General features: G+C 39.1%; 1 protein-coding gene across 5 annotated transcripts in view; it reads right to left on the bottom strand.

Annotated features, from left to right (window-relative positions):
- Window positions 1-24,686, bottom strand: part of USP54 (ubiquitin specific peptidase 54) — a 106,763-nt gene that overhangs the window by 72,664 nt on the left and 9,413 nt on the right. For 4 of the 5 annotated variants that reach the window (XM_072869640.1, XM_072869645.1, XM_072869644.1 and 1 more), the window contains exon 1: window positions 8,540-8,650. The exons of the other annotated variant lie outside the window; for it this stretch is intronic. The gene's annotated coding sequence lies outside the window, so the exon portion shown is untranslated. Of the gene's footprint in view, window positions 1-8,539; window positions 8,651-24,686 lie in introns of those variants that run through there. 5 annotated transcript variants of the gene reach the window in all.

The raw sequence follows: 24,686 nt of genomic DNA, 5'->3' as shown, positions 1-24,686 counted from the left end.
ATTTTAAAGAAAACTTCGGTTATGTTGCAAAAAACAATGCATACCATTGTCTTTCTGTCCTAGCACAATATAATGCTAACAAACAGAATCAGATTGAAATATAATAACACTTTGGGCCATACAAAGTATTGAAGATACTATCCCCACTGGGACCATCTACCTAATAGAAACAAACAATGCAAAAAGGAAGCAGTTGGAACACAATTAAATCGGTTTGCCTTAAGAACAATCCAGCCTTGCAGGACAGAAGGGGCTGAGCCAAGTTTTAACTATGTCTTCCCATAATGATAGAGTTTCGGTGAGACAAAAATAGGAGTTAGAACAAGAAAGGAAAAAAATATAGCAAAGGCATAATAGTCTAAGCAGTGTTTTGCCTCGTGATGCTTCTACATACTTTTTTTCTTTTTTTAAGATTTAGATTTATGTGTGTAAATTTCAAATAAAGTATTTTTCTAAAGTGTACTAATAGCGGCATAATTGTGAACAAAAAACAGTACAATGTTCAGTAACCATGCTGGGCTCAAAACCTGCTCCACAGCTGTGTGTGGTTAAAACAGCATGTTAACTCTGTAGCACTCTTTCCTCAAACAGCTTGTTTCAAGGAATACAAACCATGTAAAAGCACAGTTTCCAATACCAACACAGACCTTTTCCAGGCAAAAGCAATATGCCAATTCTCATTTTTGTCATATAGAAAGAGTGACCAACTCTTTCAGGTGTCTTGCACCATTACGTGGATCTGCACATTTCCTTTCAAATATCTGTACAAGTCTTACCAAGAGTTAGCAAGTCCATTTGTTCAAGTGGCATTATGTCCAAGGCTCAATGACCTGAGGTTGGCAAGCACCCTTGCAGAGAAAACACTAGTCCCTACGTTCCCTTCCTCCTCCTCATTCCAAAGGACGAAGCATTCACCTTTCCTCCTCAGACACAAAGACCACATAGATGCTCCCGTGACCCCACTGATTTCCTTACTGAGGTGGTGTGGGCCGATGCTCACAAAATGGCAAGAGCACCTAAATCAGTAATACCAAGAGTTTTGTAGTACTGATGTTTACAAATTCCTATTTGCTTCAGCCTCAGTTTCCATTATTTCAGAACTCTTTCTCAGCTTTTTGCTAAAATGCTTCAAGTGACCACACGTACCTGAGTAACTGCTAGAAGTATGGATCAAATTGTGGATGTTTTCAAATATCTGCTTTGACAGCATTTTACGTAGTCCCTAGCATGTGGATAGTGGAGACTAACAGTTACCTGTCTAAACAATATCCAGTTCTTCAATACTTCAGTGTGTGAAGAAAGCATGAAAATTATCATTACTTCAGTGTGTGAAGAAGCATGAAAATTATTTCTAGAAGGTCTCCTTAAAGCAAGGTCCGTTCTGCTTCCATCACACCTAAAATTAAAACTTTTTAAAATCATACAGCAGCAAAGGACAGGGTTTTACTACTAAAACAAATCCCTCTGCATCAGACAGAAGATAAGATTTCACTCCCCACTGCTGACAGTCAAACAGTTCAGACAGCAAGCGGGACTCCATGCCCCAAACAGAAGCAAGGGGGCACGTCCCCAGCTGAAGCACAACAGCACTGCTGTGCTTACAAAAGAGAGCTTTGCCAAACACACCAGCTAAGCATCTGACTCACTGCCACCGAACTATGAAAGAATTCAGAGCAATCACCACATGTCTGCACAGGACAGGAAGAAAGAAGAAAAAAAGAGCGTTTCCACTCTTCTAACATTTCACCTAAATTAGGACAGCACAGCAACCCTCAAACAGCTCCGGTCAAGTACTGCAGCCCCTAGGGCAAGTAGGACCTGATAGCAATGCTAGCAATTATACAGCTATCCACATAGCTGCCTCAGACTGAAATGAGGCAGGAAAACCAGGCAAGATAAAGCAACAGAAACAAGCCTGGAATCTCTCTCTCCCCCTTCCTTGCTTTTCTCCTTTGGTTCAGAGATCAGCAATCTGAGAAGCAAACGTATTTGCAGACGACCCTATCTATTAGAAGTATGTATGCCTACAGCATACGTTCACGGTTGGCAAGATAAAGAGAGATTGTCTAAGAAAATGACAAAAGCATAAGTTAAAAAAAATTTTGAAGAAACAAAGTATAGATGACAGAGAGCTGCAATAACCATCCTTTCAATACTGAAAACAGCTCTTTTCCCAACGTCTGCAGAGTCATATGATTTCAGCTTCCTTCTGCTGTTCCAGATCATGTAGCTTCCTACCCAGCAAAGGCTATGCTAGCCCTTCCCTTCACCTTCGAATAATTTTCCACCACAGCACTCCTACTCATGGAGCTGTAAATGTCAGCACATTTAGTATAGTTTAAATACCATGTCTGTCTACATGGAGAAGTTTGTCAGGAATAAGTGCTATGTGGTGAAGATGTAGTTTCTTGACTGGCTTCAACAAAGAAGCTGGCTGCAGAAGTTCCTGCCCACCTTTCACAGATCACTTGTTCCTGTTCTCATCTGATGCTCTCTTCTGCAGATGGCAGCCTGTGTAGGACCACATTACAAATTGCATCATGAAAACAATTTGGGGTAAAAATAAACAGAAAATAAAAGTATGAAGGGGGCTATCTTTATACTTTCAGTTATTCAGAATACAGAGCAGTCCTGCAGTAAGCCGTTTTAACTGGCACAACACAGGCTAGCAAACTACAAGGGATACAGGAGCTTCTTCTATAAGCTTTGCCACCAAAGCCAAGATACCATGTAGATGCACTAATTCCTTGCACAGGTAACTTACAGCATGTTTTATGACACAGCTATGCCAACCTGACAGCTGCTACCAGGGTGGATCCATTCACCATCATGTGCCCGTTCTACTCCCCTTATGCTAACACCGGGCAGTCTGCAAAAGGAGCTAGCATAGTGCAGTAAGTCAGCAAAAAACAACTCTACTAATGGAAATAAAAATGACAGGGTTTTTTCATCAGTTAGCTCACTCAGGATTCAGAAAAGCAGGCCTAGTGAGCAATGCCTCTTGACAGTGGCCTGAAGTTAGACTCTCTTACCCAGTTAAGAAAGCTGCCCCTCTGTCTGCAGTCAGACACCTGTGTGGCAGTCAGTAACATTGACTAAAGGTGTGGTTTCATTTAACTGTGGGAAATGCCAGGCCGTGTCAGCCTGTTTACTTTCCCCAGCCTCACGCTCCCACTGCTTCTGAGTATCGCGTTGAGCTGTGAGCCAGTTGTGTAAGCCACTTCAACCAAGAGCAGACACGCCACACAGCCAAGAAAGGAGAGAGCAGGAGCACCCAGCCGAGACCCAGCAACCCGCCCAGCCCTCTCCTGAAGCAGCCACAATGAAACTACATTAGGTTAACATCACGCTGCACTCCAGGAAAGATCAGTTCAAAACAACTGCTGCAAATTAAAACCCCTGGTTAACCTTTTCTAGCCTCTTTGTTTTAAGTAAGTGCATTCTTCTAGGACAGTGGTTTTTAATTTACAGTATCCATCCTCTGGACTTTTAAGAAGTCTGAAAACAGATGTTTGCCCCCTTCATTGAAAACCTTTGAGGTCAAAAAAGTTAATTCTGTGAAGTGGATACAGAGCAGTGACCATCAACAATTTATTTTTTGGAGGGGGTGGGGAGGGAGGAGGGGGTGGGTTGAGAAAGAGAAGATCATGTTCCCAACATCAGCAGTGCATTTTTTCAAGAGGAGGGAAAAAAGCCAACAAAAATCTAACAACAGTCTAACAAACTTTAGGGCAATGTGTTCAAACATATTAGGCAAACGCATATGCTGTACTCAGCTGACCTTCTCCACATGGCAAGACAACTGTTTAAATACTGTCGGGGCCGGGGGGGGGGAAGCACAGCAAAATCTTGATTTTACTTTGTTGACATAGCTTGCTTTGGTAGGGTGGACACAGCCTTAAAGCTGAATGGACCCATATAATGAAAACTGATAAAAATCAATACTGCTTTCTCCCTTACCATCTGAGCTATTATTTTATTAAAATCAGCTTACCTAGAGCTATTCAAGTAGCTTGTAAATTACAAGATGAGCAAAAAGCTTTTTTTGCCATTTCTCAGTATTTCGAAAGAATAACCAAACATACTATTGTTTTGGTAGTTATCAATAGAGAATCAGAAATACTTTTCAAGACTATTCAGAGGCTGGCTAATGTGAGGACAGAGTTTTTATGCCCCTCTACTCTCCTCCAGCCTCCCAACTGCTCATCCTCCTCCTTGCGTAACCCTTTCCAATATGGCAACACAAGCATTCGCAGGGCCACAGAGACAACCTGGTCAGGGTAAACAGCGACTGGGCAGAAAGACAGGCCAGGGTAGTTTGAAGTCAGATCCGTCCCTCAATGTTCCCTACATAGCCCCACAAGTATTTTTTGTGTAGGGTTGCTCAGGGTGGTAGTACCAGTTAAATTATTTAAGAAGCTGTGGCCTGCAGTCTAAACCAAAATCTAAACTAGCTTTAAAAATAAGCTTAGGAGCAGTGAAGTGGAAAGGATTCCTTCATATACAAAGCCCAGTCCTCGGCTGTCAAAAGCACTATTGCCATAATTCCATTTCCAAACCTTATGGTTTGACAAATGAATCTGGCCCATTTACAACTTTAAGAGTAAAAACAGTTTGTATATACAAACAGTTTGTATACACACTCAATATTTTCCACTTAACTGAAAAAAGCTGTCTGTCTTCTTTCTTATGTGTACGTACTACAAGGCAGAGCGCTCCTCATTGAAACCAATCTTCCTTTTGGCAGATGACTCAAAATGAAAAAATAAATACTGAGAGAAAAAGAAAGCATTAGTAACCTGAGCACATCATTATGAACATATCCTGCAAGCAGTTTGACTTTTTACACCTAGGAACTCTAACCTAGTGCTTCAAACTAGTTTTACCTGTAGCACTGGGAGGTCTGGGAGTCTACAAAACAGCCAGGGTTTAAAGGTTGCCCAACAAAAGCAGGAACCAAAATACCACTCTCTACCAGAGGTACCCCCACAAATAACTGCATTTCTTGTTGCTACTACACTCCTAAAACCAAAACAAAACCAAGAAAAGCAATTCTATTACATACTTATTCCCAGTGACTGCAAAACACAGTGCACTGCATTTAATCCATCCTGCTTTCTGTGACTTCCACCTAAGTATGTGGACCAGAGCTAAAAGAATGTTTTATAAATATCCTATCAAAAAGAGATGGTAAAAGCTCTTCTTGACTACAACTAATACACCAGGTTATAGATGCATGTTAATCAAACAAAGCACTCAAATTTCTTGGTCAAAGCATGAGCACATTCTTTAAATGAGCGTGATGCCATGCCATGTCCAAAGCCACAGACAAGTCTCCCGTCACCTATGCAGGTGGAGCAGACATACGCACTGTTTTATGCCCTAAAAGGCATGGCACAAAATTTGTTTCCCTGTAGGAAAAAGAATTTCCTATAGTTTAAATATGACCGAGACATTCAGGAATTAATTTACGGTGTGACTAAGTTGGGAATCAGAAAATAACTCTTCCTATGTAAAGCACGCACATGGCATTAGACCAGCGTAACTGGAGTGATAATTCCATATCCACTTTTCCCAGTGTCATCAAGAACTTACATAATTTTGTGACCCTAAATTATGGCACCCAACCTGTAAACCTTGACACATCAGGATCTTAGCAATGCTGTGGTCCTTGAAGAAAGGCTTGCAAGAAAGTCTTGAGAAAGAAGATTATGCAAGATTGCTTCATCTGCCTGCATCAAATAAAACCGATGCTTTTCAGGCTCTTATCTGACATAAAAAAAGGAGATGACAGGTTGGAGGTGGAAGATTCACTTTGGAAACTAACTTACATCAATGTGAAACCAAAATGAAGTAAGTTCACAAAAAAGTTCTCCCTACCTATATTAATTTGTCCCCTTTGATATTCTAGTCCCTCGGCTTTATTAGTTTACTTTTGTATCACTTAACAACAGAAAAAACAAGATCACAAAGCCACAGTTATAGAGAAGGTAACGAGACTCATAAAATTTTATCTTACACCTTTTTAAATTTCCTGCATTAATTATTTTCCATTATGTCTTATTTTTAGTGTTTGTCCGATGACTGAACCTTTGCAGACTGACATGCAGTCAGGATATATAACACAGAACTCCCAAGAGCATTTAAATACATACCAAGATATTGAAGAGCTGAAAATAAAAGTGACACAGGTGATTCCAGGAATCACCGCAATCACGTGGGGAGGAGGGGGGGATATCAATATTTTAAAACAATTATGAATTGCAAATTAAAATAAGAAAAACCTCTATGAAAATCTGCCATTAGAAAGAAGAGGGGAAGTAACAGCATTTCTCGTTATCTTTCTTTCCACCTTGAAATGTTTTCTAATTATTTCATTAGAATAGCCACTACTTCTTAAAACTGCATGCACCTACAAAAGCTGTTGCAGATGCTTAAAATCCAGTGACTTTTTCAATAGTGTATACAATCACACATTATGAGGGTTATTGTTTGTTTCACATCCAGTGAAATGAAATTGGCTGAAGATGCTAAAATATCAACAAGGACAGTAAGAAATAGCTGATGACTTCCAGAGGAAACCATGAGCCGCTCGCCAAAAATCTATGGAAAGTGACATCCGTCACAGTAATAGGTGCCATAATGAAAAAATATACTTAGCAGTTAAAGAGATTTTCAGGTAGAAAAGTAATTGACCAGATTTCAACCTGTAGCCTAATCCTACTATGTCCTGGATTACTTACTTGTTCACATTCGCCTGGTGTCCTAAAGCTGCATCACCCCTTTGGACTACAAATCTGCTTCTGACAGAACACCGGTACTCTGTGTAAGTATGTGAAAAAAATAGTACTAATCAAACACTATAGCAATGTCACATTCACTCAGAGGTTCCTCTCCTCCAGGTGTGAGGCACACACCAAGCACAAGTATACATTAATATACCTAAATATAAAGACTCCATTGGTCTTAAACCATGCTAGATTAACATACTTCACCCCTTTAAAAAGCCCACTGTTAACATAAGTAAACTGGGACAATGCATATTCCAGGACAAAGGCTGTTGCAGCCCATCTATCCATGCAGGATGCCCACTACAAAGAGCAATACAGAATACCAAGTAGTGTAGAACATCAGCTGCTAAATTTAGAGAGTAAAAACATCATCCATTGCATACTGATTAGATTGAAACACTATCAAGGCAATAGATAAAAGAAACCTGCAGAAAGACGGATTCATAGGTGTGCATTCAAAACTAAAAATAGCACGTATCATAACAAATACATATGGCCACACATAACAGTTTTTTTCTTTATTTTAATGAGGAGTTACTCCAGAATCACGCTCTGTAGATTTAGAGACTAAATCTGCTTTGGAATCTAATGCAGAAATTAGATATGGTAGAGATGGGCCCTTCCCAATTCCAGACTTCAAAGGGAAGTCTTAGCCTACATTTTTAGCACAAGAATACCAGAGAGGTTTTCCCCTAGTCAAGAGTCAAGCATGATAAAGCCTTGCTTTACTTTGTCACATCTTTCTGCTACCCAGAAAATGACGGAGGCCCTCCTGCCAAGTTTATCTTCATATGATAATTCCCTTGAGCAAGGAGATTTTTTCCATTATTTATTTCTGCCAATTTTAACTCATTTGGTGAAAAGTGAACACATCAGGCAGAAATTAGAACTGCAAGTATAAGTCTATTTATCATGGAAATTAAATGAACATTCAAAGAAAGGTTTCAATGTCTCCTCTACCCTTATCAAAAAACCAACCAACCAAACAACAAAAACCAAAACTCACAACTAAAACGATAATCAATACTCTGCCTCTCTTCATCAGAACTAGCAAATTCAATTCCGGTGCATATGAAGACTTAAGTGGTGTAAATTCCATATGGGCTTGCACATTCCCACCTAACTGGCAAAGGGCATGGTCATTACTCTTCTCCATACAGGTGGGCTATAATCTTCCCATTGGCAACGAAGAGCAGCTGTAAGACACCTTTACATCCCTCCTGTACTCCAAACTCCGGTGTTCTGAACTGCCTTGATTTACTCAAGTATCATGCATTCAATTTAACATAGCACCTTCTACGAAGGACAGTAGGTACACAGCACAATTCATCACCATGAGAAACAGAAACAACTAAGGCAGTACCTGGTGTTCGTTTACTATCTCAGCAACAGTTTAAACAAGTAAATACAAATGAAGCGTGTAACATTTTGTATGCCTATACAACAAAAGATAAAAACTATGTTCGCAAATAATTAAACACCCTGCACACGGCACATTTTTCCAGTGTAGTTAGCTGAGGGAGAAAACCTTGCATTTGCTTATACAGCAGCCAGCACAACGCAAAATGAACCGACACCTGCTGCAACGGACCCGCATCGAGAAGCCTACCCCCCCGCCCCCTCCCGGCGCCAGTATCCAGCTGCAGTTAACACGCCTTGCCCCCCGTCGCTCCCCGTCCCGCCCGCTCCCACGGCCGCGCTCCGCTCCGGCACCTCTCGAGGCGGCGGCGGGGCCCCGGCACACTCACCCGCAGGCCGGGCCCGCCCGGGGAGCGCCGCCGCCGCCGCCGCCTGCACACACGTGCGCAGCCTCCGCTGCCCTGTCCCGCGGCGCGGGCAGCGCGGGAGCGGGAGCCAGGGCCCCGCCTCCAGCACCATGACGTCACCGCTCCGGCCGCGCACCTGATCCCCGGGCAGGTCGGGCCTTAAAGGGGCAGCGGCGGGGCCGGGGCGGTGAGGCCGCTGCCGCCACAGCCACCGTGGGGAAGGTCGCCAGCCAAGAGCAGGCAGTAAATAAGATGGCCGCGCTCAGGTAACGCCCGGAGCCCGTCAGCTTCCCCCAAGGGCGCAGGTTGGAAGCACAGGGGCACGCGTGTGCTGCTCGAGGCCTGCCAACACCTCTCCTCCACCTGTTGGAAACGTGAAGAGACCCTTCAGCTGCGCCCTGCCCTCGGCACCCGGGCCTCTCACTCCAGCGCCCCCGGACGCTTGCTGCCCTCCTCCCCAAAAAAAGTTCTCTCAGGGGTGCTGCTTATGTAAATAATTGGGGTAAGCAAACCACTCTCCTGGTGGATTTTAGCAGCTTACTTCAAATCTTTTCCCCTTCTTTTCGCAGTGCTTTTCTTTAAGAAAGCCCCCAGCCACGACAGGACATACCTGTCTGACACACTTGCCATCCACAAATCCAAATGGCAGCAGTTCTTAAGCACCTGAAGGCCACAACTTTCCTCTTTCACCCCAAAAACGCAGTGCCAGTTTCCCCATTGGTGAAGGGAGGCTTGGCCGTTCTCAGCAGCACGTACAGAAGCAGATACAAACAACTACTTTAATGTTATATATTGTATTTCTGCCAGAAGAAACCAACCAACTCAACATAGCACAAAACTGATAACCATTTAGTTTGTTCCATCAATGCCTGGCAAATGAGACCCACTCAAAATGTAACGAGGACAAATCAAACTGTTATCAGTATCCTCTTCCCTAATCAAAACCAATTGTCCTCTTAACCCTGCTCAGTGACACTCTCTACAAAGGAAATGTGCTGGAGGACAAGAGACCTTTAAATCAGTATCTGCATCACTTCCACTCAGCTGGGCAAATAACATTAAATGTGGAAGAGAGAAGAATTAAACGGAAACTACAAACACTAACACTTCTATTCAAGAAACAAATTTGAACAGAAACACGCTAGTTCCTATAACTGTATCATCCTTCCTATTTATATCTAATCCATACAGAAAACATTGTATTGCCATATACCCAGTCATGAAAACACATCAGCCTCACTTAAACCTTGAGGAGGTTGCTGGGAATTCTCAAGCTGCAGCCATGCAGGCACTTTATTTCTTTCACTACTGTTAGCATAAAGCCACCAGTCTAGACCGACTACCAGGATTAATCGCCACGTCCTCCAACTTTCAGGGCAACTTTATGCAAATCAATTCATCTCTGCCTGCTCCAATTCCTCATCTGTAAAACATTGACAAATGATACTTACTTTCCCAATTCTCATCTATGCTTTCAGTGATAGCTCTTACTTTTAGACATCAAAGATGAAATCATGATAGAGAAAAGTGTCACCCATTGTCCAACTAATATCATAAAGGTTTTACGTTACAGTAATAATTTACTTTACAATAAATTGCATTTAAATTTACAATACCTTTTACAGATATTTCCAAACAATGATTTGATTCTGCAAAAGTCCCCCTTTTTATTTGTTTCTATGCATGGGTTCCACCATCAATTATACCAGCACTCATCAAAAACAGTGTTGGCCTTTGGAAGTACAGCATTCAGAGCAGAAGATGAGACAGCATTCTGGTTTGCATATAGCAACAGGCTGAGTTATGCTTTCACACAATCTATTATAGCCTCATACACAAAATTTTGCTTCTTGCTCTGGTAATAAGGAAGATACCTTAAAAGATACATTTTTAAAAATACCTGAATTACATTCAACTCTCATTTTCCCCTATAGAGATTATTCTTTTTTTCCTGACATTTTTAGGTATTCATACGTCTAAAAACATTTTCTTCATGTTTAGACCCTTTTTGCCCCCCTCATTTTCTGAGTATTTGTAAGGTCTGTGTTTCTGCTTTATTGAGGTTAGTTACCTAAGATTACTGTACTAAATAATCAGAACTATCTTTCAGAAAATGGTGAATGTGATATGGCATGTTTTCTAAAATAGAATTTCACATTCATACTAATCTCAAACTGCACGTGGACGGAAGTTATATGACATTATTCTGTTTAACTACTTTAAAAAAAAAGGTTTTAGAGTAATCTGAATTAAATTGATATTGATGGTAAGCAACTAGGGGATCTCATCCTCTCAGCTCTCTAGGCTATTACTCAAACATTAAAAGATAAAAGTTACTTGTTTTTTCATCTTTCATTCTAAGCTGAGAAACAGTGTGGAACAATCAAAACAGTTGTATCTACACTATAATTAAAAAAAACCACTTACTGTCAAAAGCGAGGTTGTCAGTTCATTAGTGCTAGTTTCAATTCAGTGTCTCATTTGCTAAAATTTTAGTGGCAAACAAGCAGTGGGATTTTATTTCAAAGTATATTTAGAACAGATTATCTTAATTATTGATAGTATTAAATGTGGAATTTAAATACACTCAAATATACTTTTCCTTCAATAAAAATAATTTTAATAATATTTAAATGTCACATTAAAAAAAAAAAAAATCCCTCGGTTGATTGTTATCCATCCTGTTTGGTGCCCTTTTGATCACTGAGCTCCCACCCTTACAGAGACAGCTATGCAACTTCAGTTGGAGCCTGGAAGTCGGCTCTTCACAGTTGACAGATCAACTATTGTCTGTAGCATGTTTGCAGCACTATTGCTTATCCAGACTATTGTGTTGCCTTCCTGTTGCCTTCCTCTAGAACCAACTATTAAATTAAACCAACATATTTACACATATTACCATCCAACATAGCTATCCCACTGACAGTGTTGAATATTTAAGACTTAATAATTAAAATTATAGCTCTGTTCTGTTTTGCAAAGTGAAATCTCAACAAAATCACTTATAAACATTATTTTATGTAAAGACCACTGGATTTTTTTTCCAAATCTCAGTAGCCTAAAAAAATTTGGTGTCATTTAAGAGCACTTAGCTACTAAGTTTCTAACATAAGACTAAGTTCATTTACTTGTGTTGCAAGGAGACAGTTCAAACTCCACTTTACTGGGTGTATCAGTCTCATAGTCCATGCTTAGGCACATAAAACGTCTTGCATTGAAATACTGCTGAAGAGTAACAGAGTAGTACAGTTTAGCACAGTGGTCTGTGCTCAAGAAAGAAAACTTTATACTGGACTGACTGACTTGTTAGCCTTCAGTTTTCACATCACTCACCTCCAATATTTTCAAAAAGCAGTGATCTTACAATAAAGATGAGCCACATCCCATTTTGGAAGTGTATCGGCACCCAGTGCTGTGTTAAGAATGGACCTTCCTCCACTTCCCTCAGAACTGAAACCTACTAAAACTTTAGACTTTGAGACATCACCAAATTGCAAGTTTGAATTGTAATTCTGCTAAAAAAGTCTTCATAACACCACACTAACTTATGCTTATAAATAAAGCTTCTATTATGTCTCTTAATGTTGTAATTGCACAAAGAGTCAGGCAAATACTAGGTACTTTAAAAGGACATCCAACAGCCTAATCCCATATTCCACGGTGAGAGGCATCCTTCCTTTACTGAATAAAGCAAGGCAAAAGTAACTTTTGTTGGTCAAGAGTAAGTTAATTGTTATCTTCATTAAGTCAAGCACAGAAAGTGCAACACGATGCACCATGAACAATAAGACAGGTGGTCTGTGCTTCCTCAGTAGCTTTTCAAGTGCAGCTAAGCAAGGTAGAAGTCCTTAGGTAGAAAAACTAAATTATTTAAGCCATCCACATTCCAGTTCTTTAAGAAAAAATAAAGTCATGAGTTTTCTGATCTGGCTTTTTCTGGCTTTCAAAAACAATAGATAAGCTACAACATGAAATTATCCATTGACCAACAGCCCTCTGCTGCTGTAGATTTCATTGCTACCCTGCCACGCAGGGGAAAAGCAGCTCTATCGCCCTAACCTGGAGAGCTGGCATGAGCTCAGCGCTCAGCTCGGCAGCATCACAGCACTCTCAAACCCCAGGCGTTCTCAACTAGATCATCTGAATTGCACCAAATGCTGTTTTTGTCTCATATACCCAGAAGCATCAATACAGCTTAGAGCTGGTTGATGAGGTTGCAACATCTTGCAACTCCTATACTATAGTATGTCTTTATTATACATTCCTCCTACATAGTAGTCTCATCCTTCCAATTCCAGTGGCACATGCTACTGGCATTCTCTCAGAGACTTAGCATTTTTAGCATATTTTTCAAAGATTATTTTATCACCGAGTATTCATCGGCAATAAACTGTGTTACTTTGCATTCCATTACAGTAAGGGTCCTCCTATTTATTACAAGTATCTCTATCACCTGCTAGATTCATACAGTTAGCTTTAAATTTTCAATTTAAAAGCAAGAATTTCTGGCTCCAATGGTTAAAAAGAATACCATTTAAATATGACCAGAGCCTGAACAAGCACAAACCTGTATGTTCTCCCACATGTATTTTCCTGGAAATTTGAAAGCTAATGATCAATATTTAAATAATGTCAGCAACAACTTCTCTTGCAGATAATATGAACATGACCATCCAGCTAGGAGAGCAAGGTATGTGATGAAGGACAAACATTAGAATTTACAGAATTTAGCCCAAATTCACTGTGGGATCAAGAAACAAAATAGTAGGATAAGAGCAACCAGTGATCTAGCAGAAGAGAGAGTTCAAGTCATCCCCTCATATCCAATCCAGTAACAGACATATCTTTCAAATCACCCTGATCCTTTCTGTGATATGCAAAAAAACTCCACCTCTTAAAAGCACCAGAATGTTTCCCTGCAGGATGTTGGACCCCTGAAGTTTCAACATCACACATCTGCCCTGCATTCAAAGGCTTCTTACCACGTCTTGTCCAGCTGTCAGAACAGGTTCCCTCACATAAACATCTCAAAATGGCAAAAAAGTAATAAATAAATAAATAAAGAAAAAAAAAGAAGGCAAAAATGTAAGTTGGAAGCAGCTTACAAGTTATTAGAAAGAAGGAATACTGAAATTATGGAATTTCCTTCACATTTACTTAAACAAAAAGCCCCATTAAAAAGTGCTTGAAGCTGTGACAAATTCTACTCTCAGGCACAGAATTCAGGTTTGGCTGGCTACACTGTACACAGGCTGTTGACTTTGACTCATGCAATCGCTTATTTCTCTTTGAGAAAATAGAAACTAAAATTGCTAAGCAAAGTAATTTCCAACTGCGATGATTAAAGACATGTTCTAGGGTATAACAACGCAAGTAGAGACTCGAAGTATGCTAACAACACATGTTACAGCCTCAGGTAACTGAGGCTGCACTCATTTCTCAGTAGAGAAATACACAATGGAAATTGGGAAAGATTTTATAAACAAAACAATTACCTACAGTATACTCCTTGTTTTCTTATGATAATAATATGTTGAGTCCCCAAAGTGCTGGACTGACAACTGAAGTCATTATGAAAATGAGAAAGAAATAAAAGTTGATTATTGACAGGCCTGTCAAGGGCATAAAGTAGGAAAAGCAAGCCGAAAATCTTGTATGGTATACCTAGTACTTACGTAGTGAGGTACCAACAAAAACAAGATGAAGGCTACTGAGTTAGAGGACATTAGAAGTGGAAGGACTGGCAATATGGAGGCTGTCTGCATCATCATTTTGTCTAGTGGATGGATACTGTCTCAGGGTAAATTGTCTCCATGTACAAACTTTTCATTTTTTAATCAGTAACATTCCAAAAAGTCTATACGTACTGTTCATCAGTCTTAAAATAATGTTGTTATTCAAAATACAGCTAAATAAAGAAAATGCCTTATGAGAAACAACCATCAATTATCTCAGGAACTGGTCCTTTGTCCCTGGTCCAAGACCTAATCTGCATTTTTTGCAACAATTTAAGATCACTTGCCTTGCCCTACCTGTCATGCACGGGCCTTACACTTGACAACTTCCTACCTTCTTGAAATAGCCTCCTATATACACACACACACAAAATTATGCCTTCCAATTCTCTTTTTGGGGCTTGCATGCTTCCTCCTCTCCCTGGTTCAAATTATTTCAGTCTTTCCTATTAGGCCCCATTTTCTAGACCTCAAACTATTTGATTACTCTTCTCCCAGCCTCTGTTCATCTGAGCTGCATTTTCTGGGGCATTTGCCCTAATCAGATGCAACATTTCAAATGAGGACTTACCCATAGATAAAAGACAACTGTTCTGTATGTTTTACAGCCTATACTCATATTTTTCTCCCTCCTGATATAACGTTTGCTCCTTTTACAACGTCAGGAATTCTGGAGAATTGTCACCTAATTACTTGTTCCCTACCCTGTATTTGTGTATTTCATTATTTCTGTTAAGTGTAGAACTTCAATCTGTCCCTATTTATCTCCTAAGATTTCCCCAATTTTCTCAAAATAGTTTTGTGCTCTTAAACTTGTGTCCTATGTATATACCTTCCCTCCAAGTTTTGGGGGCATTTTTAGTGAATCAATTTTGTAAGTACACTCTCTATTCTATCATCAAGGTCATTAACAAAAAGATTGAAGTGAAGCAGAATGAGTACAGACCCAACAGACCGTGGCAGATCCACATTCAATACAACCATTTCATTTTGACAGACAATCATTAATAACCACCCACTAGGCACAGTCATCCAACAAGTCTTGCTCCTACTCTACAATAGTTTCTTTCAGGCCACGTTTCTTCACTTGTTTGCAAGATTATCGCATGAAACAGTGCCAAAGAACTCACTAACATGAAAATATTAACATTCATACTTTTCTTGTCAATTCACAGGCCTTATTGTCATGTTACAGAAGAAAATTAAACTGGCGGAACTATTTACTCTTCCTAAATTCGTGGTGGTTGTGACTCATGTTCTTGTTGTTTCCCAGAGGCTTATACTTTGTGCAATAATTTGTTCAAAATGTGGAAGAGAGGAATAGTCTATAATTTCCTGGCTCTTTTCCCCTCCACCTCTGCTTTTCATTTTCAAGTCTTCCAGCATCTCAACTAGCAGCTACTGGTACTGAGATAGCTTTGGTTACTTTTTTTTTCTTTAACATGTCGAAGGATGAATTTCATCAGATCCAGCCTAATAAATAACCTACTCAAGTACTAACCAGCATACAAAAGGCTTGCTCCAGATTTGCCATCCGTCTTATACGTCCTCTGTGCTTTTTATTTCCTTCTTGTGCTAACTGCTGCTCACTTATACTCCTCTTCTGCTAATGTTTTGAGGATATTTTCATAGCACTTACTTCAAGTGTATCTTACGAAATTGTGCTGCCTATCAAAAACCCCCCATTACAGAGCCATGGCTATATTGGCAGCTAGAAGCACACTGCAGTGAGGGCAGCTCAGCGGGCAGCGGTGCTCCAGTGCTGCCTGCAGGCTGTGCAGCCCTCCCGGAAAGGTCAAGACAAGGCCCCGGGAGAAGACAGGGGTACTTCTAAATGGAGTGGCCATTGCTAGTTCAACGGCAATACGGAGGAGATCTGCAATAAGACAGTGACACGAACAGAACCGGAGCTCTGCAATCCAGACTTGCAATCACACCAGCTAGAGAAGACCAATTAGCAGATCGTTTTGCAGCACGTTAGTGTCGCTTTTGTGTCAATTATGAAATCTGTCTCTGTACACCCAGCTAGGCAGCTAGAGCTGGGGGGGGAGCGGCGGGGCGCGTACTTTGTTCACATGCTCATGCACATATACTGAATAAGAGACTGCAGACAAAAAAACGGGATTAAGCCTGACACAGATGATCCTGTGGATACTCTGGCTCTCACAGTGTATTTGCTCTGATAGCACTGTGCACAAAACCAGCGACCCGTCTGTACATTCCTACATTGTTGCACCATTGCATTTAGAAATATTAGTTACTTGCTGTCATTGCCCAAAATTAAAGTACATAATAATAGACTCTTATTATAGTACATGCATATGTGGCAGTTTAAGATGTAAATGTTTGATTTCATTATTTTAAAATAGCAACAAAGAACAGGAAGAAAAAAAGTTTAAAGACATCAGCAGCTGTAGTGCAGCTCTGCTGATTTTTGCCAGATAACTAATACCTAAGTTTTCTTAAGTGTATTGTAGGGTATTCACCATGCATCCAAATTGTTTATTTCCTTTTCACAAGAATTATACGATTACATAAAACTGAAAACTGTTCATTATCTTCTGCATACACTAAGCATACTCATAGCCTTCTAGCCCTTTCCTTCATTGAAAAATTTAATCTTGCCATAAATACCAGAGACCAAAAGAAGTAGAATACTGTAACACAACTGTAAATTAATAAAAACAGATAGTTAGGATGCAAAAGTATCTTTAAAATCAATTAGTTCCCCTAAGATTATCCAAAATTCATCTGACACATTATATAATTTTATGACAAGACTTTATAAATAGCAGAGCAAAATTTAACAAGTTTAACATTAGAAGAAAAAGAATAAAAATACTACTTGTGTAGATTAAGATGGTAAATTAATACTTAGCTTTTGGGGAGTATCTGACTTTATCTAGTTAATAGTACAAATACTAACTATTTTTGAAGAAAAAAAAAAAAAAAAAGTACCATTCCAGACATACCCTGCTTTGTCCACCACAGAAGGAGGAGGCTAAAACACTGATTTACCATGACTTAACAAGATACTGACCATCAGCTGAACTGCATTAACTGACTAATGCACTTCTAGTCCAATTACTCTGAGAAGCAAAACATGTTAGTATAAACCACTAGTGAATTAACTATATATACTCAAGGGAAATCTCAGACAATATACTAACAAAAGAAAATTTAACATTGCAACTGCTCAGTCACTAATTTACAGCTTAGCACATTTTCCTGATGAGGCAAAGTAATTTACAAGGACAAATATTCAGGCTTAAACTGGTGGGCTTTTGGGGGTTGTTTGTTTGTTTGCTTTTTGCTATAGGCACACTTTAAAAAATATTAATGTTTTGGAAACTAGTAAGAATATTACAAATGTTACTGTTCTTTTTATTGATCCTCTTAACAATATTGAACACTAATACTAATCACTATTAGATAGCATTTTACTGGCCAATTTGAAGTGGGCTGGCATTCAGTATAGTTTGAAAGAGATATTAAACAACTGTGTTAGATTTTCTTTTACATGAAGTAGATTAATTACTACAGCTCCCATAACATAATCATTTCAGCTCAGAGCTCAAGAACTTAATGTGTTTAGGAAAAATTAACATGGTAAGAGGCATACCTTGCAGATGTGATTTGCACTGCTGCTTCATATGTCACAGCTATTTCCATCAATACAAAAAATGACATTGACGCAAGACTCCTAATATTACCTTTAAATTTGGGAAGAAGTAAGAGCTCTCTCATATCTAGTTCACTATCTGCTACATGATTAGCTTCTATGCTCTATTCACAACCACACTGGAATTCAATCCAAATACATATTCAGTTTAACAATTCTCTAACAGAATTTGAATGGTTAGTACAGTCTGTATTCACAATGCTTGTTTATGTTTAGTTTTAGCTGCAAGCTCAGTTGCATCCTGTCTATGTGATCAGAAACCATAACAAGAAATAATTACTGCTGATTAATCTATATCCAGAGAAAGACTAAACTATGCAGGTGAGCTTCTGAACTAAATCTAATTTATCTCTCTTGTGTATAGATATGCACAGAAGTTACATTAGCAAAAGTCATGTGCTAACTCATAAGAATTCATTGTCATGTAGTTTCATTATGCTACTTTGCATATCCTCCAAGAACTCCCTCCCCCAAGAAGAAGTTAAACAGATTTTAGAACTATTTCTGTGAGAAGACAGACAGTGCAAGATCTGGTTCCTCTTCTCACTGAGCTGGAGATGTGACAGCGCTGGAACAGCCAGAACACCCAAATTCTATTCCCAGTTCTACACTAACATCCTCCGACAAGCCAAGCCTCTGTGCCCATCCATACTGGCTACTTATGATACCATGCCAAAGTAAATTTCTTGAAATCTTTAGACTGAAAGACTCAAAACAGAATTCTGGTAAAAAAACAAAAGGTGAAAAACATGCTGAGAACTGAGTTGACCTAGATTAATTTGAAATTTCAAACAGTAAAAGGAATACTGCCTGCTTACATAGCAAAAAAATATATCCTCAGCCCCTTGTCAGAGGAAGCTTTGTTTCTGGACATCCATTACAACAAGCAAGGGAGTGGTGCCATATAAAGCAGCTGACCCTGATTCCAACACATTTAAGCCTGGGTAACGGCTACATACAATTTGACAGGGACGGCTGGAATGGAGGCTGATGTAATGAATACCCTGTGGAAACTAATGCTGTAGTGGCCCAGTTCTCATTCCTCTCAAATTTTAAGTGCTATCATCTTTTCCATACTATCAACCCACCAACAGTTACTATTTGAATGGATAAGCTAAACCTAAAGACATTATTGAAGCAAAAAAGTTCTGCATATTCCTTCCTTAACTATTTACCAATAAACTGAGCCTGCCAGCCTGCTCTCCTTTATATTTACTTCCCCTTTGATGGGTCAACAGCTTTGCAACTTAAAAATTGGCTACTTTGAAACTGCAAAGTTTAAACTGATTACATTTTAAAAAATTAGATCATGTCCATAACTCCATTTCAAAACGTGCTTATATTTTACTGGGAACACACAACTTTTGCCAACATTATTACTTCTGCAGACACAGATGTTCGTTATCCCTGCTTAATTAGGCACAGCAAGAATTAATCTAGAGCCAGGGCAAAGACAGAAGTTAGACTACATACTGTCTCACTAAAAACACCTTCCACAAGCAACGTAGAAAGCTGTGCAATAGCATAAAACACAATGCGATCATTAAACACAAATATACTCCCAGCAAGGGCTAACCTCCCCCACAAAGAGCAAAGCTGCAGTCAAACATTTTGGATAAAAGTGCTAAAAAATTTGTGTGCATGAAGGACTGTAGACCACATGGTCCTGTACACAGACTTCACCGAGATCTTCCTGGGGCACATAAAATTAACAGGTCTTATATGCATAAATCCATTGTGTGTCTAAAGCTTGACTCTTTTATATAATTCCTGCCACCACATCCCTGAAATATTAAGATAGAACTGCAAAAGATACAGCAAAAGACGACAAGACGACTAGATAGTTAGGAAGGGAACAAGGGGACTGCAATAGAGATCTTTGTATCACAAGTGATTATGCATTATTTCACAACACTATAATCTGGAAAGCAAAAAAATTATGAGGTAACAGGTTTAAAAACAAATATAGAGATACAAATTTACTATACATCACATAAATTGTGGAATTCCCTACCACAGAATGTTGTCTATGTCAAAATACAATTTGGTTCAAAAAGACTAGACTTACTAATGGCGGACAGGTAGATCAGAGGCAATTACAGATTATCATCTAGATCCAGTTCAGGATACCCCTAAACTACTTACAGTCGGAAAGATAGAAAACAAACAAGGGAAGACACATCTTAGACATGCCTTGTTTTTTCATAATCTTTCTCTATGCATTTTCTTTAGGCCACAGTTGACATGGTTTGACCAATAGAAACCATGTAACCCTAACCAAAAGCCCTTCCTAAAAAAAACAAAGCCAAAACAAATTAAAAAAAAAAACCCACACACAAACCCCACACCAAACAAAAAGACCACATAACAAAAAACCAACACCGAACAAATACAAAGCCATAAAAACAAAGACAACTACCTACCTACCAATTGATTGTTGGGAACAAAGAATAAGAAAAAGTCGACTTGAAGAACAAATTTTAAATGAGGCAACCAGAGAGGGCACCAAGTACAGTTCCTTCCTTTATTAACCATTCTCCCTGTCATCAACTACCACCCTACCAACACAGAAAGACAATAAAGGAGGTATGATATTAAGTCCAAATACATGAACCCTGGTAGCAACAGGTATAAGCCTAAACTAAAAGAATGACTATCTACAACCTTGCCATAAAATTGAGGGCAAGGAGGAGAAGAGAACCCCATGAAGCTGAAAACCAAGTGATTATTCCAATGAAAATAATAGGGCAGCAAAAGTTAAAAGATTGAGAAATGTAAAATGCGTGAGCTGGAGGAGAATGCCAGAGCACCCCCTTACCGATTACCACCAGAATGAGAAACTGGGCTAAGCAGATTCTCAGTCTAACACAGTATAGTAGCTCTCATGTTTTTCACTGAGAAGACCAGGAAGACCAAATGTGATGAGCCAGTTCAGAACTAAGGCTCACAAATGTTTGAAACCAAAACACCAAACTCAAGTTCTTCTATATTTTCCTCTGTATTTTTCTTCTCCTTACTGCAAAGGATCTTAAAAAGCTAAGTAAGCGAGCAGTGTCATTGTACTTTATAAAAGAGGTAGATCTTGCATAAAGTATAAACATGCAAAGTACATCAATTTATTTCCCAATTACTTACATAGTAGATATTGTTGCTTTTTATTAGTACATCTTGCAAATTTACACCATTTCAAAAATGCATGCTAATACTTTGCCTAGCAATTCTACCTGATTATCTTTTCTACTAGGCAGAGTTATATTTCTGATCAAAACATAACTAAATACGCAGTCAAGTGACATATAAAACCTATGTCATTTATAACACAAAGCTTTCAATGCTGGCATCCTGGCTGCATCGAGAAATCTGAAGGTACCAGCAAACAAATTTTCCTGTTACTTCATTCAATGAGAACAAAAGATTCACAAGGCTGTGAATCACAAAACAGCATAAGAAAACAGGACTGATTCCAGCTGTAAAAATGTCTGTATTTCCAATCCTGGGTTGCTGCCTAAGGCGGCAACAGCCACCAAAGTCACAGAAATTCTCTCACGGGAGAAAATTCTGTCTGCAAGAGAAAGTTTACTCCAGTTGTAGAAGCAGGAGAACAGACATCATTAAAAAGAAGACAAATGCTGCTCTACACTATCCTAGTCTAAATTCCAAATAATTTCTGCAGTACCAGTATACACTGATAAAATCCTAGTGCACCATTGATAAAATCCTAGTGCAACAGAGGAAAAATTTCCCTAATGACTAAAGAATCTTCAAAGCAATTTTGCCTTTAAACTACACAAAGATGCCAGTATTTCCTCCAGGAAGATAGGTTTCTTTATAAAAATGTCAAATGGATTTTTGGCAGTGATATAGTTTTCTTAGTCCAACTTGCAATTTTCAAAACCATGATTTCAAAGATCTCAATCTGCCAATAGGGCAAGAAGATAAACAAGTTGTGACATTAAGTCCAAGTAAGCTTAGAGGAAGGCACTGGATTTGGCACTACATTTCCCAAGGAACATGCAGATGACAGGCAAACACATACACACACTTCCCCCTCTGCCCCCAAATTCAGAAATCAAGACATTTAAGTGAATGCTATTGAGGCAGAAGCATACTGTTTTCCCTCTCTAAAGTCATTTGGATAATTATAGCCTGCAAATAGCGCTGAACACTTGAAAGAACTATTAAGTAATTAGACTTTGCAGGTGTGTCATTTATTTTGTAAAGCCCAGACAGGAGAAAAAAAAAATTACACATACACCTATTTGACTGTTAGCTTTTCCACAAAGTTCTACTGATATAGAAAGTTACAAGTGTCCATGTTTCAAAAGCCAAAATTCAAGTGATTAGCATTGTCTAGACTGATATGTGTAGTGCTCCATTAGTATTATTATGTTTTTACAAGATCAACAATAAAAACTTCTGTGAAAGCTGATTGGAAAATCACAAAGAATAGTTTTCCAGAAGTGCATGGACAGAAGATGAATGCTCTGTAGAGTAATGGAAAGTCCTGCATATCAGCTACTGTTGCAAACATGCTTTTTGTTCAAGGAGTACATTATGCTACTATTTCTTTTCCTTCTGAGGAGGTAAACTGCTTATGAGATAAAGGATTAAGGACAGCACTATTAAAGACAGAACTAGTAACTGAGAGCCTTCATGCTGTCCTGAGCTGGGGCACCTATGGATGATAAGGTAAAATCCTGCCTTTCATTAAAAGAGACTGAGGGTTCATCACCCTCCTGAAGATCAAGATTTCTTCCACAACCTCTTTAGAGCAGCCCAGAGCTGGCCTTCACCAGTCCTTGACAGACTCAAAATCATCATCACTGCTTCTCATTAATGTGATAGTATTATCAGTCAACAGAAATTCCTTTGGTAAGCAGCTAAGGCAACTTCTCCCCACTCCGACAAAGAAAAAATACACAAATTAAAAAACCCAAAATAACCAAACAGGTTAATACTCATAAAAAAGGGGGGAATGGAAGACCCTCCATTTCATTTGATGCCACTCTCCTCTGTATTCAGTAGTTGTTGGGTTTCTTGTTTTGTTTTTTAAGAACAAAGAATGTTGGTAGAATTAAAATTGCATGACTATACCCCTAAATAATGGGAATGGGCAGAGGAAGGAAAATTCAAACATTAATTTATGTGCTAAAATTCTATTTATTGCCTAGTCATTGTGGGGGAGGACAGATATAAGATCATTGTGAGGGAAGTGAGGGGCAAGCTATTTCTTGAACTGCTTTTCAGTTATTACTGTGTGCAGTCCAAAACAAGCAGCTGGATCTCACTTCGGCATTCACACTAGAAAGCATTGCCAGCACCTACCTCATATCAAAGTAACTTGGCAAACTGGAGCGGCCATGCAGAACACCACAACGCAGCACCCGCGCCTCTGCTGCGGCAGTCAGGCCCTGAACCTGGAGCTCCCTTTAAAAATACATAAATGAAAATCAAGTATTTGATCTTCCTCCAACACCAAAGGATAACACTGAAATGTAAAATGGGTATTTAAAACAAAACTGACCTCATTTAAGTCTAGGGCCAGTTTCCTTAAGAAAAGATTCGTACTAGATAGAGAAAGAAGATTTCTTCCTCCCCACTGGAAATTTAAGCAAGTATTAACCTCTTCATAAAACTATACTAATTATACTATGGAGGCATAAATTATGATAGTTTCTATAATTTTTCCTTTCTCATGACATAACTGACCCTGAAGACAAAAGGATTTTATTATACAGCCTCAAAAAAAATTATCCTGAAGAGATTTTTTTTAAATCTAAATGCATCTTTTCTTTCTTCTAAAAGACTGAAAGTAATTGACAGTGCTCTTCTTTTAAAAACATTTATGCAGTTCAGTCTGCTTAACAGCTGATTGCAATTAAACAAAATTTTTTGCCTCTTTCTGTCTTTGTTTATATCAGTAACCAAAAAAAAAAAAGAAAAAAAAAAAACCAAGTTTAGTTGAAGCAACAAGCTCAGCAACAGGCACATTATACAGTGCCTTGGTAACTTCCTGCTTAAAAGCCATGCTAAACTCATCTGGTAGGTGTGAAGTTTTGTCTCAGTTTTATTAGGAGAAAGTGTGTGCTGGCTCCCTTGCTCTAATTCTTCTTGTGTGCATTGTATCCAAGTTATGCTATATCCTACCAACAGCTAGAATTTGTTCTGAATATTTTGTAATATGTGTCAGAATCCTCTATTTCTTGTACAAAAATTAATGTTTGCTTAGTCAAGTTCCTCCATAATTTATTAGAGTTTAGAACATAGAATTTCACAGTTTGGTTAAGTCCTCTTAGGAAAATCGCTTGAGCTATACTAAATCTTCACAGAAATATTCTTCAAAGCAGGAGTTAATCTGTCCACAGCCTCAGACACGTCTCAGGAAGGTTGGACAGCAATTTCTCTGCACTCCTTTGCTTCCTGAGTTGGTGCCTCTAATTCTTCAGTCTCATGTGATGCCATTCTTCCTGAAGGAATTTACTGAGCCCTCCAAGTGCTCAGCTCATGCAGTTAAGAACAAAGAATGCTGAAGAAGAGGAGTGTGATCAACAAGTAAATCAGAATCACAGAATAACTGAGGCTAGAAAGGACCCCAGAGGAGTTCTCTAGTATAACCTCATGCTGAAAGCATGACCAAGAGCTCAGATCACGTTGCTCAGGGCTTTATCCAGTTGGGTCTTGAAATCCTCTAAGGATGGAGACTGTACAGCCT

Source organism: Ciconia boyciana, chromosome 8 (genome assembly GCF_034638445.1).
Source record: "Ciconia boyciana chromosome 8, ASM3463844v1, whole genome shotgun sequence".
Taxonomy (NCBI): domain Eukaryota; kingdom Metazoa; phylum Chordata; class Aves; order Ciconiiformes; family Ciconiidae; genus Ciconia; species Ciconia boyciana.
This window is presented reverse-complemented; position numbering and strand designations above follow the sequence as displayed.